This window comes from Oreochromis niloticus, linkage group LG3, assembly GCF_001858045.2.
Source record: "Oreochromis niloticus isolate F11D_XX linkage group LG3, O_niloticus_UMD_NMBU, whole genome shotgun sequence".
Classification (NCBI taxonomy): domain Eukaryota; kingdom Metazoa; phylum Chordata; class Actinopteri; order Cichliformes; family Cichlidae; genus Oreochromis; species Oreochromis niloticus.
This window is the reverse complement of record NC_031967.2, coordinates 46950510-46963190: the sequence shown is the minus strand read 5'-3', so window position 1 is coordinate 46963190 and position 12681 is coordinate 46950510.

The window sequence follows — 12681 nt, the reverse complement described above, 5'->3', positions numbered from 1 at the left end:
ATGAGACAGCCTACAGGGAGGAGGTCAGCGCCCTGACCCACTGGTGTCAAGACAACCATCTCACCCTCAACGTCGCAAAGACAAAGGAGCTGATAGTGGACTTCCGGAGGTGCAGAGGAGTACACACCCCCATCACCATCAACGGCGCCGCTGTGGAGAGAGTGAGCAGCTTCCGCTTCCTTGGTGTACATCTGGCTGAGGATCTTACGTGGTCAGTACACATAAACAAGACAGTGAAGAAGGCGCAGCAGCGCCTCTTCTTTCTCAGGAGACTGAAAAGATTCGGCATGAGCCCCCGCATCCTCAGGACCTTCTATCGCTGTGCCATTGAGAGCATCCTCACTGGATGCATCACCACCTGGTATGGCAACACCACCGCTTACAACCGCAAAGCTCTCCAGAGAGTAGTGCGGTGTGCTGAACGGATAATTGGAGGTGAGCTTCCCTCCCTCCAAGACATCTACAGGAAGCGGTGCCTGAGGAAAGCGGGGAGGATCATCAAGGACTCCAGTCACCCCAGCCATAAACTCTTCAGACTACTTCCATCAGGAAGGAGGTTCTGCAGCATCCGGTCCCGTACCAGCAGACTGAGAGACAGCTTTTTCCACCAGGCCATCAGACTGCTGAACACGTCATAGACACCTCACCCTCACTTACCAGAACTTCAACATTATGCACTCCAGACTGTATATAAATACCACTGTTTTGCACATACCTACCTCTGTATATTTTATATTTTATATATCTTATTTTATTGTTTACTCTATTTCATTTGTAAAACATGTATATACACACTCACACACACACACACACACACACACGTAGAAAAACATATTTAGTACACACATTCAGTAATGTATATACCTTTATATATGGTACATATATTTATTACTTTTTAGATTAACCATTTTTATATTTTGCTTGTTGCACGTTATTGTATTTTGCACAACTCTGTTGCTTGTGAAGCTTGCACACAAGAATTTCACTCGCATGTACTGTACCAGTGTACCTGCACATGTGACGTGACAATAAAGGTGATTTGATTTGATTTGATTTGGGATTAGGGTTGTGAGAGTGTCTGTGTTGAATGGAGAAGTTCACTCTGACTCTTCTGTCTTTGTAAATGAACGGACAGTAAGGCTACGTTCACACTGCAGGTCTTAATGCTCAATTCCGATTTTTTTATCAAATATCGGATTTGTGCCGTTCACACTGTCATACCATGATCGGATATGGGTCGGATAGGGTCAAAAAAATCGGATTTGATGCACTTTCGCCTGCAGTGTGAACGTAGCCTAAGTTTGTCTGTATGCAAGTGTGTAAAAAACTGTAAAAAAATAAAAAAACATTGACGTGTGGACGAAAGGTGCAAACGCATAGAAAAAGCTGCGTTTTAAAAAATACCCGTGCACGTGTGGACGTAGCCTCAGAGTAATAGCTGAATGCACAATAAAGACAAATGCTGGGTGCAGTATTTTACTTTTGTGCCTCCCAGGTAAGTGTAATTCGGTCTTTAAGTGATGATGTGATGAATCCTGCTTCCGAGTCCAAAATACTCTGTTTGTGTCCCTGGGACCATTTTCTGCCACTTGCTTTTTTTTAAAATTTCAAGCCATTTCCTGTTGAATGAAATATAGCCAAATTTGCCAAAGGATATTTTTTTTTAAATTTTATTTAGCTTCTTTAAGCTTCGGTCTGAGTTTCTTAAATTAGCTTAAAATGGCTAAGCAGCAAAAATACTCACACTCATTATCCTAATGGCCATTTATGGCCCATTGACAACGATTATAAATACTATTTTTAATTCCAAAACTATAATAACATAAAATAATGAATAATTTTATGTTAGGTTAGGCTTTCCTTTCATAATCCTGGCCTTAAATTTAAAATTTTTTTATTTGTCCACCAGGTATTGGAAATGGTCCTGGACTCCTGGATGGCTTCTCGTCATCCTCCTCCGAGGATTATAGAGATGAGACGGATTATTCTGTAGAAACAGGGTAGCTGGAGTCCAATTTTCTGTGAAATATCCTCTGAAAATGAGAGCGAAGGGGAGATGGATGGATGAAGCAGCATCAGGATGGACTTCAAAAAATGGGAAAATCGTTTGGTTGCCCACAAATTTGGAGATGCTCCACTATGTCCCAGCAGCCACATGTGTCACCCCGGGACCTACACACTATGCTGTCGCCTGAATCAGTGACCCGACATCCAGCTTTGCGCTCTTCCTCACTGATGAAATTGTGCAGCACACCGTGGCCATGACAAATGTGCACGGGAGACGCGCAGTCGCCGACTGGCGAGAAATGTACTCAGATGAATTTTGTGCTTATGTGGGGCTGCTCATTTTGGCCAGTGTCTACCAAATCGACCCTCAGCCTCTGGAGTGAAAAATCTGGACGGGACATTTTCCAGGCTATCATGTCCCACAAGCGATTTCATCAAATCAGCAGGGTGCTGCGTTTTGACGACAAGCTTTCCCGACCCCGACCCCATGATGACAAGCTGTCTGCCTTCCACAATGTATGGGATTGCTGGACGCATCGTCTAGAGCTGCTGTTCAGAGACATTTGTGTCGATGAACAGCTCATCCCATTCAGAGACAGGTACAACTTCAAGCAGTACATGCCAACAAAGTCGGCCAAATATGATCTAAAATTATGGTCTGTGTGTGATGTGAAAATATCCTACGCCTGGAGACTGCAGGTATACACGGGCAAAGAAGATGGCAATCGTGCTGAGGTCAACCAGGGGATGAGGGTGGTCCTGGAACTAACAGAGGGGTTCCAGGGACACGTCATCACATGTGACAATTTTTTTACTTCATTACACCCTGGCAGAAGAGCTACTCAGGAGGAAACTGGCCCTGGTTGGCACAATTCGCTAAATCAAGCCTGACCTTCCGCCTTATTTTTCTCCAGACAAGAGGGAGAGCGATCTTCTCCTCTGCCTTCGCTTTTACTGTAAACCACACAGTCGTCTCTTACATCCCCCCACGCGGCAAGAATGTGCTATTACTGAGAACAAAACACAGCAGTCCGGACATAAGCGACGAAGGAAGACAAAACACCCATGATCATACATGCTTACAACAGGTGCATAGGTGTCGACAACCTTGACAAGGTAGGTGTCAGTTACACACACATTTAAGTATTCATATGCTCATATATTCTTGTATAAAATATACATAGTTTTTTTTTTTTTTTTGTTAGGAAGGCTCACATGTAAGGACCACAGTCTGTCAATTTGCAGCCTCTGCTTCAACAGAGCAGGACTCTGACACACCTCCACATAGGCTCTCTTTCTCTCTCAACCTCTCACTCACTCTTTCTTTTTCATACCTTTCCCTGTTCCCAAAAAACATAAATGTTCATTGTTCTAAAATAAATGTTTTTTTCTGGTTTAAACTGTTCTTGTATTTTTGTTTACATAATTTTTCGTTTTATTTTAGAACACAACAAGGTAATAACCATTTAGTGGGGAAAAAGTGAAAAATATGATATATTGAATTTGCTGTGCCACAGCAAAAAAAATAATGATGGATCAAAATGAATGTTGGTGCCAATCTTTGATCCATCTAAAGGCCTATGTATAATTAAAAACATGTCTTGAAATGTATTTTATGAAAAAATATTTAAATTTGTAGGGTTTTTTTCTGTAAAAAAACAGTGATGTAAAGATACTGGCATTTAAAGGGTTAAAACCCTTGAACAATAATTAGCACCTCATATGAATATTTTAGGCAGGAGTAGTTTTAAAAGACTGACTCATTTAAAGTGGAAAAAATACTAATATATAACATTTTTATAGCACTTTTTGGGGTGTGGCTGTTTTGTGGGTTTAGGGACACGAACGTAAGAACCCTAAAAAAAGGCAGAGATCACTGTCAGCCTCTCTCTTCATTTTTAAGCTCAGTTTTTAAAAACTTACAATGTAACTACAGCCCAGCCCATGCAACAGTAAATTAATGACTAACCTCGTATTGTGGATGGATTATCTCAGACTGAAGTTTCGTCCGTTTACAGCTTCCTGCCATACAATTGCCTTTGTCTCTAACCATTGGGAACCTTCACGTTAACTTTTATCTAATGGAAAAAAGTTAGCGTTCATCCTCCAGCTTCACTGTGCTAATGTTTTTATATTATGCTAACCATAGCTCTGTAGAGAGCCACTATGTAGTGTATCATAATATGCCAGCTATGCCAACTTCAGTAACCCTAAAAACGTTACTACTGCTTAGTTTTCTGTCTTCATTTATGTTTGAAGTGATAGCAGAGCTGTACACTTAAATATGTAGAGACTGGAGCTTTCCACCGTTTTTCGTCAACTCACCGACAACAGCATTCAGGACACTTGTGGGAATAATTTAGACAGCAATCCAATGTGCAGACATCGATTGAACTGGCTCTGCCTACCCTCTGTTTGGCCAGCCAGTCCGTCAGTGTCCATCCTGCGCTGCCTCAAGCCAATTCTGAACTTTCGCCAACAACCGGGTGGAAACACCAAATGTAGATCATACTTGCCAACCTTGAGACCTCAGAATTAAGGCAACATTGGGGGGGGCAGTGGTATACATATACAGACGTATATATATATATATACATATACATATATATATATATATTGTGTTATTTACAGTGTTTATTTAATCGGATAAAATAAGTTAAATGTCACCGTTATTATTGGCTGGCCTAAACAGCGGTGGCTGTCTAAATTCAGAGGCTGCATCTTCCTGAGGTCTAAGTGGGCTGGGTCCTCCGAAAGCTGGGTAGGCTGGAAGTGAGTGACTGTGAAATTGGATGGTCTAGCCTTCAGAACTACGTCACGAGCTCTCTCAGTGGAGTGAAACTGCCGTCTGCTCCTTGCTATCTAAGGCTACGTCCACACGTACCTGGGTATTTTTGAAAACGCAGATTTTTCTATGCGTTTGCACCTTTCGTCCACACGTAAACGGCGTTTTCGGTCAATGAAAACAGAGATTTCTAAAAACGCCGGCCAGGGTGGATATTCTCGAAAACTCCGTTTTTGCATTTACGTGTGGACGAGAAAAACGGAGAAAACGCAGCGTCAAAGGTGTGCGCCTTTTTTGACGTCACACTGTGCGCCACGTTATTGTTTCGGTGAAATGAATTTCTACAATACTGTTACTGTTAATTGTACTCTTTGCAGTGTTTAAATGCTTACATATACACACACACAGTTACTGTCCCTCCATACATACGACTCGGTTCTGCTTCTACGCCCCATCTTTGTTTACTATTTCCCACCGAGGCTTCTAGACGTCTGATTGGCCAACATTTCTACACGGTTGGGAATATATCGCCACCTGTTGCTTTGGCATGTTCCTAGCAGTGTTTTACTTCATTTCTGCGTTTACGTGTGGACGGGATTATTTTTTAAAACGAAAACAGAAAATCTCCGTTTTGAAAAATACCCGTGTACGTGTGGACGTAGCCTAAAATATAACCGAACGCTGGCGTAAATTCTTGACCATCTCACACTTCTGTTTAATCAGTTTTCTGTTTGATGTTTATTCAGCTGTATAAAAACACCGGAGGAACCCTCCCGAGGGATTATTGAAGTTAATTAATCTAATCTAACAACTTTAATCTTAGCCAAATCGATTTACTCATGAACAAATAAAACACTGAAAAAAGCCAAACAATAACATTTTTAAGTTATCTAAGTGACCTATATATCACGTTTAACCTCAGTAGCGAAAGACCACAAAGGTTTGAAAATGATGTGCCAGGAGTTCGCTGTTCTCGCTGGCTCAGATATTTGAAGTTTACACAGCTACATTCTTGCCTGAAAATATGTTAAAAGTTTATTTTGCGACCCAGAAAGAGAAATAAGAGTAATATTGAAACTAAGTAGCTGCCTCCATTGTTGGAAACTGGAATTGGCTGGGCCGCGCTATGAATTCTGCAATATGGTTTCTCAATTTTGTTGGTGGAAAATCGGGAGAAATTTGGGAGAATGGTGGCTCCGGGAGATTTTCGGGAGGGGCACTGAAATTCGGGATTCTCCCGGAAATATCGGGAGGTTTGGCATGTATGATGTAGAGATTGGAGCTTTCCACCGTCTCCCCCCAATTCTTTGATGCTGGCAAAAGAAGCACAACCAGACTTTAAACTAGGTTCAACTTTTATTTCATACAAATCAAACAAATGTGCATTTGAAGATCAGCAGTCGCATACAATCTATGTTGCCCTACATGACCCTACGTTGATCTGAAACTTTCTGACTCAGCAGTTACTTTTACACCTTCGTATCCTGCCCCCTGTTGCCCGACTCCCAAACTTAGTGTAAAACTACTAAAAACCTCCCGCACTGTCTAACAGCCTCACTGTTGTCTCCTTTTAAGAAGTTGTTTCCAATCCTCACAAAAACTTTGGTCAGGGCGGTGTCTGCTTCGTTCAGCTGTGTTCACTCTGCAAGGTCTACTACCCTCCCTCCCTCTCTCTCTGTGCTGTGTGTGTGTTAGTAACTCACCTATGACCTACTTAGCCCTTTAAAGCCGCTCGGAGCGGGCACGCTCCGTTTTGCGTAACTATTTTTAAATCCCGGTAGAACTGCAACCACGTAAACTAGCGCAATAATTTTTTTTACATATGAAACCGGAGGAGTTGTACTTACATCTTATGCCATCAGCTTGTCCTAGGTCACGATTTCCTTCCACATATAGCTTTGCAAAAACAGCACTTGCAGCAACAAAAACGTAATATTCCAGAAACACGCTTTGCCGATCCGATCGGCTGTTTGTAAGACTTCCTACGTCCATCAGCACAAACTATCGAATGTCCGCCATGACCTGCCCGAAACCGGAAGTGATGTCATTTTGCGGAAATGTAGTTTTTTTTTTTTACCTTCAGGGCCTTATGAGCCTATACTGGTGTTTTTAAAAGTTATGTTTGACTTTATGACTTTCTGTGTCGTTTCTGGGATGCTTAGTACTCAAATTGCACTGCTGGAAATTGTTTATTTTGATGCATATGCTGTTTTTTTGCAAATTTGCATCATAATATTTTTTTTCGTTTTTCCTGCAGTATATAAAAATTGGTGTATTTCAAAAATAAAACTATAAAGACACTCAAAATAAATTTCCTGTAAAGGGAAACTATTTTGTGCAACTTTTTTGTATTTACAGTTTTGAGGGATAAGCCTTAAATTTCTCTAACTGGAAATATGTTAAAAAAAAAACAAAAACAATTTTCAATTTTTCTGTAGTTTATTGCATTTTTTTGACTTGGTTCTATGGTAGGTCTTAAAGGGTTAAATGAATAACAAATATCCATCCATCCATTTGCTTCCGCTTATCCTTTTCAGGGTCGCGGGGGGCACTGGAGCCTATCCCAGCTGTCATAGGGCGAAAGGCGGGGTACACCCTGGACAGGTTGCCAGTCTGTCACAGGGCTATACTTGAATAACAAATATAATACTTATTAGCTTAGCTTATGTGGCTGAATCCCTAAATTTATAATACTGCATTCCCACACTCTGTTAAATGTAATAAATTCTGTTTTCATGGATGCCTGGATTTTAAACTTAATTGTTACACCTGGTAAAGCAGCAACACTGATCATTTTATTAAAGATGAAAGAATTTAGACAGTTTGTAACTCTCGGTGATGCCGCAGTGTTTGTTTGACAAAAACTGTAACTCAGATGTAGCTTGGATCCAGTATTTATTAATTCCATAACATAAGTAAGGATGTTGAGTCTTCTCCAGAATACAGGAAGAATATTTAAAATACGAACAGCTTAAAACACAATAGCCTTCTCTATTGTGCTTTTTGGGCCCTGTTAAAAATATGTATATTTTATGAAACATCTGTATCTTCATATTAAAAATTAACATATTTTTTTCATAGCATAAATGTTGTTCATAGAATAAAATATATATAAAAAAATTGAATCCACAAGAATATCATCCTAAATAAAGAGCATTTGGGGTTTGTTACAGTGAAATAAAAAAAAAACCCAAAACAACGCAGCTGAATTTTCATCGAAAAATGTTGAATTTTAGTAAAAAGAAACAATGCTCGGTTGTCATGGTTCTGGGTCCTTTTGACCCAGCGTTTTGTGGTCGTTGTGTTTTCATGATTGTTATGTTGTGGTTTGTTATTCTTGTGGTATCCTGAGTTTATTCTAGGTTAACCCTGGTACATTTAGGTTCCCCTCGTGTCTTTGCCCTCTGTCTCCCTCTGTATGTCTGTGTTTATGTAGTGGTGAGTTCTTGTGCCTTGTTTTCTCCTTGTGTTTTAGTCCATCAAGTTTGTCATACAAGTCTTGTCTGTGCTCTCCCTCATGTTCCCTCGATCCCACCAGGGTTCGCACAGGTGCTTGAAATCCTTGAAAATGCTTGAATTTTAATGTTGTCTTTTCAAGGTTTTAAAAGTGCTGGAATTTCAGGTGTGGTGCTTAAAAGTGCTTGAAAATATAACTATTTAATTCACAACAAATAACTATCTGATTGAATAGTTTTCTTATCAGATAGAGAGAAATAAAATGAGTCGCAAAATGTAAAAGCATAATTTCCCCGTCTGGGGCTGCCTTGGGTCTGTTTCAATGTATGACCCCGCCCCTCCCTCGGCCAGTCGGAGATGAGTGCGCTAACATACCTGTAGGTTGCTGTTTAAATGAGTGTTGATGGAAAACGACAATGGCGGAGTTTGCGCTCTCTCGCATAATAGGTGAGTGCTAGTAAATAATTTTCCAGTACGCGTACGTTACTGTCATGGTCTCCGTGCCTGCCCAGCCGGCCCCACAAGGCTACATGTGCTGTTTTGGTTCTCTCTCTCTCTCTCTCTCCCTCTCTGCCTGGGCGGAGCTCACCGTGGGCTCCCGCCCTTGGCCCACACACCTGACAACAATCACCTGTCATCACCGGGAGCAGTATTTGAGGCTGGAACACAGGCCGTTTATCAATGCCCAAGTACGCGAGTACGTACTCGCGTACTTGAGAATTGAGAAACGGCCCCAGATCCTCTTGTCGCTGGATGATTGTACTACAGACACCTTCCTCCCTGGACCTTTGACCTCCCTGCCGTGTGAACGTGTGTGAGTGTCAGAGAGCTACCCTGTGATTCCCGGGAGTTTTGGATTCCCTTCACTGTATATATTGTGCACTGGTGCTGTAAATAAACTGTTTTTGGAGACGTCTAACCGCTCTGCGCCTGGGTCCTACAACCAGATTGTGACAGTTACACATGCATTTTTAAAAAAAAATTATGATTATTATTTTTTTAGCTAACAAACTCACTGGAGAAATGATTGAAATGCACTGAGTGTGATGCAGTATGGCAGCGCTATTATGGAATATGCTGTGATCTTAGCTAACATTACTTAGCAGTAATATGAGTTAATATACTCAAGTGAAAGCTTTAAACATTAGCCCGATACATAACTAGCCAACTTAGGCTTTCTGATTAACCCTCTGGGGTCGACGGACCCAGAGTCTCCATTTCAACTTGGGTCGAACGTGCGGACTTCAAACTATATACCAGTTTTTAAATTGTGTTGATAGGTCACATAAAACCGATGTTTTTTGTTTTTTTCTGAAAAAAACAGTGGCGTTTACTCCGGGAAGAAACGGTAAAAATGGCGTTTTCTAAGGAGAACGCTTGCAAACACGCTTTGCTTGTGAGTGAAAAAAGAAAAAGAAAAAACACTGCTTCCCTATTGGTGGAAAAATTTACCATGTCGACCAATCAAAAGATTATATGGCAACATGTGCAATTTGGTCATTTGGGAAGAAGGGGAAGTTTTAGGAGTGACTGGCAAAAGAGAGAGAGAGCGAGTGAGCGAAAGAGAGAGAGAGTTTTGATACGTGACAGATTTGTGACGTTTGCCGTGTTTGGAGTCTCAAGTTAGTGTGTTGTCTTGTGTAGTTAGTGTGTAGTTTTTCTTTTGTGTGTCAGTTCTACTAGTGAATGTCACAGTTGCTGCAAAAAAGCCACCAAAGGCAGATTGCAGTGTAAACGCTGAGTGACACACCTGCTGTCAGACCTGCAGGTTTATCCCTGTGCTGTTCTCCTCTGTGTTATAGGGGACACAAACTATGTTTTTGGAGTTGTATAAATAATTTGTGTGCCGCCTTATTTGACGCAGAGCACCTGATTTTTCTGTAAATAGTTTTAAATGGTTATATAAAAAACGTCTGAGCCTTGGCTGCATTTTTAGGTAAATAGTACCATTTAACTTTGTTGTTTGCAAAACTTGTGCATATTTTTAAAAGATGTACAATTTCTATTTGCATTTCAAGTTATGAGAATGATTCCTTAAACATGCTTGCGGTTTATACAGTCAAAAATATCACTTTCTACTCGTATTTTAAATTATGTCTGAATTTAGATAAATTGTGCTGACACATTATGTCAAAATAAGTAAATAACAGATTGGCAAGATAAACAGTTTTTAAAGGTGAAATATAGAGGCCAAATCAAAAGTAGTCAAAAACGGCCAATTATACCCTGGACACCAGAGGGTTAAAGGTTAAAAGCAAAGTTGTCACCAAGTACTGTTTATATTTGTGTGTATTGCTGCAGCTTTTTTAAGTATTAACTTGGGGCACTATCAGCCACTGAGACAGTAGACACATTTATGTGTATTTGTATATGCATATTTCATACTTTAAGGCTGCCTGTTTATTTAAGGCAGATGAACAAAATACATTGGAATTGTACATAATAATATCACAGATGATAAATTCAATAGATTTTAAGTAGATGCTTGTGCATTCTTAAAGTCTTATATGTTGAATTGAACTATGTGATCTGTTCAAAGCCTCCCAGTCAGTGCTGTTCTCCATGTCTGTCTGACTGTACATGATGTTATTAGCACAAACACTTTAAAGGTGATCATTTAGGACTTCAGCAATAATACAGACAGCAATGTAGTTAGCAATAAAACAGTTTTTATTGGGAATTAACTTAAAAAACAAACAAACATCTGTCTCCTATTTTTTGTCACACAGGAAAGAAGCATCAATAGCTGATGATAAGATAAGATAAGATAAGATAAGATAACCTTTATTAGTCCCACACGTGGGAAATTTGTTTTGTCACAGCAGGAAGTGGACAGTGCAAAAGTTGTGAAGGAAAAATTAGAATAAAATAAGATAAGAATAAATACAGTACACAACTGTACAGAATAAAATAAAATACTATATACAGCAGAATAAAATAGAATAAAATATACAATAAGATAAAAATAGAATACAACTGAGAAGACTCATTTATTTGTTTTGTTTTTTTCAACAGGAGAAGAATATCTAACAAGTTGATTCGTTCACATTTTCACATCTTAATTTTTAACTGAAATGTGGCTTTTGAGTTTATACACTAAGGCGACCGTTTCCTTTTGCAGTATTTTTGTGTGGTGTGTTTTTCTATGTCTTAACAAAAGGGGAGCAAAGTTGTCTTTTCACATGGTCTTACTGAGGTGATGCGAATTGAAACATGCATTCTTTTTTTGGGGGGGGGGGATACTTGAAAAGGGACCTTGAAGTGCTTAAAAAGTGCTTGAATTTTACCCTGAAAAAGGCGTATGAACCCTGTCTGTCACGGCTGGGGCAGCAGTCGTGTTGTGGAATGAATGAGGACCCAAGATGCAGATGGCGGTGGAGATGTGAATGAGGATTTATTTACAGTGAGAAATAACCAAAGCCAGGGCAGAACTAAACATAAACCTAGACTGGGAAAACTAATCACAAAAGGAGGACACGGGGCGAGGAACAGAGAGACACGGAGTAACACTGAGGATTCACAGAGGATGAACACAGACGACACCACGAGGAGCACAGGCAGACACACAGTATAAATACACACACCAGGTAATCAGGAAATGGCACACAGGAGGGGACACGGCTGGAACTAATGGGCATAACGAGACACAAACCTACAAAGTAAAACAGGAAACACACAGACTGTTTTACAACACAAACACGGGGACATGAACAGGGCACCGAGGACAGACACAGGTAGGGCTGATAAAACACTAAACTTCAGGTTCAGCCCTAAACTAATACAAAATCAGAATAAACACAAAGCACAAAATGAAATCCAAGGAAACACAAAACGCTGGGTCAAAATGACCCAGGACCATGACAGTAAATCTAGGCAAAAATCACAGAAAACAACACAGCAAAAAAAACCCCCAAAACAACAAAAAACCTGACTAAAATAGCCCAAATGTCCAATAAAATGCCAGCTTTCTGTAGGGCTGCATCTCACTCTGCTCTCAACCAACTTTCAGCTTTGTGGTTCTGCTGTGACACTGTGTGGGATTTCCGAAATCATCCTGATCTCACTGAAAAGCACAGAGTCGCTGTTTTCAGGAACCATTGGATTTTTTAGGATGTTTAAAAACAGTTGGATGATTCCTGTCTAAAGCCAGGGACTGGTTAGGATTTTGAGGCTTAAGCATTCCCACTCCTGAGATTCACTAACAAACTGTACAGTGTCCTGAATCATGGAGACAAACGACAAACACAGACTCAATAATCCTTCCGCACTTGTTTCTCCTAACAGCTACATCTGTTCCTAGAACCACGCCTGAGCTTATTTGCTTTTTTCCCTATTCAACAGCTTGATTTTCCTAATGATTTGCATGTTGGTGATGTAGAATAACCTACACTTAACCTTGTTTATGTTTCTTTAAGTCCCAAAGCACGTCATTT